The sequence below is a fragment of the Bufo gargarizans genome, chromosome 4 (genome assembly GCF_014858855.1).
Source record: "Bufo gargarizans isolate SCDJY-AF-19 chromosome 4, ASM1485885v1, whole genome shotgun sequence".
Taxonomy (NCBI): domain Eukaryota; kingdom Metazoa; phylum Chordata; class Amphibia; order Anura; family Bufonidae; genus Bufo; species Bufo gargarizans.
In genome coordinates, this window is record NC_058083.1 from 15,425,195 (window position 1) to 15,430,212 (window position 5,018).

Here is a 5,018-nt window from a genome sequence, read left to right on the forward strand (position 1 = left end):
TTGAATAGTTAAGTATAGCTTTCAAGCATAGGATTCTGCTGGATACCGTTATAATGTTTCAATATAATAGCATTCGATAGGTAAATGTAGCTCTCAGGCAGAGGGTTGTCAGGGGTTAACCACTGAGGAAGGAGTCAGTCTTAGACTCTGAAACGCGTATGGTGTAAAGAGAGACTTTTTGCCCACACTACATATATGAATATTCCTGGATAACTTCATAGTTTTTGGAAGCGCCTCCAACCACCATGGCAAAACTTTGCCCACAGATCGGCTGGTACAGGATAGTCACTGCACACGTGGGACACCGAGGGACTGACGTACTATTCCCGTGTCTTATCTGGCCGCCCGCGAGTTTGAAGAAAAAGAGTCGACTCTACAAGGATGAACACAAGCAGGACAACCGCGAACACATTAATAAGGTAACGGCAGTTGGAGTTATCGACGGCCACGTGGGATGCCACGGTTTGCCTGACAACCCTCTGCCTGAGAGCTACATTTACCTATCGAATGCTATTATATTGAAAAATTATAACGGTATCGAGCAGAATCCTATGCTTGAAAGCTGTACTTACCTATTCAACAAGTGTGAATATCACTATATTGAAATACTGCAACAGTATCCAGTGGAACTTTATCATTGTTAACCCATTGGGACATTACAAACGCTGGCCATTTAACACTATTTACAGCATTAATCATTATAGAAGAATAAAAATCACCCCACAGAGGAAAGGAGAACACAAAGCCATAGAAGAAGATTTTGGACTATTTGTATCACAGTGACATTTTTTTCCACCTACCCTTGGATCATCCATCAAGAATATTAATACCAATTAATTCACCAGAACTAGGATCAACTCGCCAACTAGACTGGACATTTTTTTTTTTTTTATCCATATACATTTATTTTATTTTTTGTTGATTTATTCCACAATATTCACTGCACATGCACTTTTTTTTGCACAATTGCACCAATGCAATCAAGTTCATATTGATTTTACGTCTGTGTGGGAATTCCAATAAGCATTTGTATACGCCATTTTAAATGTACATTACACTAATAAATAAATAAATATATATATATATACACACACACACACATACACATCCTTTTAAGATTTGCTTAATTTTTAATCAATAAATATTAATCTCTGCATAAGACCGGATGAGGAGTGCTCGTCAATACATTATACTTCAGATTTGAAACTTACTGATTGGGTGAATCAGATTTTGAGCACCCGACACATAGTTACAATCAGATGAGCCACCTAAAAAACAAGCTGTAATATTCAACGAACCTTGAACAGACAGTCAAATGTCGGGTCGTTTTGGGGTGGGCACTGTGCGTTGTCGTTGTAGCGTAGGAATTTACGATTTTGACTTAATTTGCTTCCGGGTCATGGTCTTACTGTAAATTTAAACAATCATGTTTTAGTGTCTCCATATTCTGAGAGCCATAGTTTTTTTTTTTTTTTGCCCGATTGTTTATGTAGGGGCTCATTTTTTGCAGGATGAGGTAATTGATTGGTACTATTTTGGGGGCATACACCTTTTTGATCGCTTGGTGTTGCACTTTTTGTGATGTAAGGTGACAAAAAAATTTTTGGAGCACAGTTTTTATATTATTTTTTCTAAGGCATTCAGGTGAGAGAGTGGATCATGTGATATTTTTGTAGAGCCAGTCGTTACGGACGCAGCAATACCCAATATGTCTTAATTTTTTTTTTTATATATTTCGCAGGGGACACAGAGGGTCACCCATACCTTCTGCATGCCGTGGTCAGCTTTGACCGTGGCATACAAGGGGTTAACACGCTTGCAACTGTATTTTCACCGATGCCGGCATACGCAGCAGGGGCCCTGTTGTCAGTGACTGCTGGGTCCTTGCCGCCGTAGCTCCTGCCCGATCAACCCGCTGTACATGTACGTCACTGGTCCTTAAGTCATGTCCACTGGGTCCTTAAGGGGTTAAGGTGAAAAATGGCAGGGTACTGAAGAGGTTAAATGTCATGTAAACATATCCAAAACGCATGGCTTCACCGCTGACAGCTTGTGTTCTCAGAAATTAACAGTTCAGTACCACTGTCCAAAAATATCAAAAATCAGCATTATAATATCTGCCCCAGAGGTCTACACCAACATGGCGGCACTGACTACAGGCTGGGGGGCGCAGAAGGTCGTGTAACCTCCGCTCTGTAACACAGGTATCAGCAACCGCCAGCTGCTGCGAAACTACAACTCACAGCATGCTCAGATATTCTACCTCCCATAGAAGTGAATGCAGCATCCTGGGAGTTGTAGTTTCAGAACAGCTGGATGTTGCCCACCCTCATTCTAACAAAGCAATACACTACGTACAGATGTAGCAGAGCTGAATTCCACGGGAGGCCACTGCGTCGCTTCTCGCTCTCCCACAGACCTACGCAACGCTAGAACGAACATGTGCCGCGTGACAAACTCAGCTTGACTACATCCGCATCTCAGGAGAAAGCGGCCGTTCTAGTCCCGCCCGTAGCAATCGCATTACAGTGTGTACGCAGACAGCAAGTGCATGAGTGTCCAAATAAAAAAATGTGCAAAACTTCTGTTTTCACAGGAAAACTTAAATAAAACCATAAAAAAAAAAATAAAGTTGAACATGTCGGCTGCAGAGGAGGCACAGAGCGCAGTTCAGACCATACAGATCAATGTACAGGAGTCTCCAGGGCAATGCATCCCATCTCCGTTTAGGGGGCGACCCCCTTTCAAGGTAGTGTAAAGGGAAGAGAGGTCACAAGCAATGCCCTGCCCCCACCCAAGCAAATACTGTAGGTGGCTTTCCTTCCCCAAGGGGGTCTTAGTCTGGGGGTCCCCATCCTGGCATCAGGTGGGTACCAGTACATAGTCTCCAGGATCAGAGGAGCTTGCAGCAGCTCATACACTCCCCGCTCGGGCCGTGCCTCTTCTGGAGCGCCGCCCTGGTGGCCGTCTCGATGACCTCCCTCACCCCGTCCTTGGTTTTGGCGGAGCACTCCAGGTACTCGTAGGCGGATATACGGACGGCCATAGCCCGTCCGTCTTCGGTCCGCACCGGCTCCTGCTTCATCCGTGCCAGCTCGTTGCGGATGTGCTCGTCGTTCCGTAGGTCCTTCTTGTTGGCCACCAGGATGATGGGCACATTGGGGCAGAAGTGCTTGACCTCGGGCTCCCACTTCTAGGGGATGTTCTCCAGGGAGTCCGGGCTGTCCACGGAGAAGCACATGAGGATGACGTCCGTGTCAGGGTAGGAGAGCGGCCGCAGGCGGTCGTAGTCCTCCTGGCCGGCCGTGTCCCACAGCGCCAGCTCCACCTGCTTGCCGTCCACCTCGATGTCGGCCACGTAGTTGTCTAAGAAGATGGGCACTCGGAACTCGGGGAACTCGTTCTTGCTGGAGACAGTCAGCAGGCAGGTCTTGCCGCAAGCCCAGTCGCCGACCACTACCAGCTTCTTGCGGATCACAGCCATGGCCACCTTATTGCTGTTGCCTATGGTTTTAATGGTGGCTGTAGCGCCCTGCGGCGGGGAGGAGCACTGCGGGATGTGGCGGTCACTCAGGCGGACGCTCTCCCGTCTGTTCTCCGGGTTGTAAGTCTTGTCCGCGCTGCGTGCCGGCTATTTAAACCTTCCTGTGGCTTTCTTAATATAGCCAGCCAATGGCAGAGGCGGCATGCTCCGGGAAGCTGCGCTGATTGGTGGAGGTAGGAGAAGGGGCGGGGTCTCCAGCGGCAGAGGCGGGTCCGAAGAGGGGTGTGAGTCACTACAAGAGGAGGGGATCGATCATTCACTACAAGAGGAGAGGATCGATCATTCACTACAGGAGGAGGGGGTCATTCACTACTGGAGGAGGGGGCTGCTGGTCACTGGATATAGGAGCTGGGGATGATTCATTACATAATTCATTGTCCTGCTTGCTGGCTCTGATAATATTAGGGGAGTGGGCTGGGGCCCCTGTCTGTCATCATGCACCCCTATCACCTCCATTGGCCTCTCACAATACTGTACCCCTTGTAAGTTCTGCCCTTAAAAATTATAGGGTTCAGGATGGGTCAATGCAAGCTGGAGGGGTCTGCCTGGATAACACCAGGTTTTCTGAGGGCATCAGAAACTCTTACCATAAGATGCACTTCTCATTGTTTCCAATAGGGAAAAAAGTCCATATCAACAAGCTCTATAAAAATATCAGATGATCTAACCCCTCAGGTGAACACCGTAAAAAAAAAAAAAAAAAAAAAAAAAATGCCCAAAAAAACAATTTTTTGTCACCTTACATCACAAAAATTGCAACACCAAGCAATCAAAAAGGCGTATGCCCTCCATAAAACTACCAATCAAATTGACATCTCATCTTGCAAAAAATTATACCAGCTATCACTCTCAGACAATGGAGACACTAAAATTTTTTTTTTGCTTCAAAACTGCTATTATTGTTGAAGTGAAAAAATTATTAGGTATTGTCGCGTCCATAACAACCTGCTCTATAAAAATATCACATGACCTAACCAATCAGGCGGACACTAAAAAAGTTTTTTAAAAAGTGTGTCAAAAAAGCTATTTTTTGTCACCCTATATCACAAAAAGTGTAATACCAAGCGATCAAAAAGTCACATGCACCCTAAAATAGTACCAGTCAAACCGCCATCTCGTAACGAAAAAAATGAATCCCTACATAAGACAGTCACCCAAAATAAAAAAAAACTATGACTTTCAGAATATGGAAACACTAAATAAATAAAAAAAAATTCAAAAATGCTTTATTATGTAAAACTGAAATAAACAACCAAAAATCTTTGGGGTATTTTCGCATCCGTAACAACCTGCTCTATAAAAATACCACATGATCTAACCTGTCAGATGAACACTGTAAATAACAAAAAATAAAAACAGTGACAAAACAGTTATTTTTTGTTACCTTGCCTCACAAAAAGTGTAATATAGTGTGACCAAAAATCATATGTACTCTAAATTAGTACCAACAAAACTGCCACCTTATCCCGTAGTT

General features: G+C 44.7%; 1 pseudogene; it reads right to left on the reverse strand.

Annotated features, from left to right (window-relative positions):
• Positions 1 to 2,878: 2,878 nt before the first annotated feature.
• LOC122935641 lies at positions 2,879 to 3,484 on the reverse strand (annotated as a pseudogene).
• Positions 3,485 to 5,018: the final 1,534 nt, after the last annotated feature.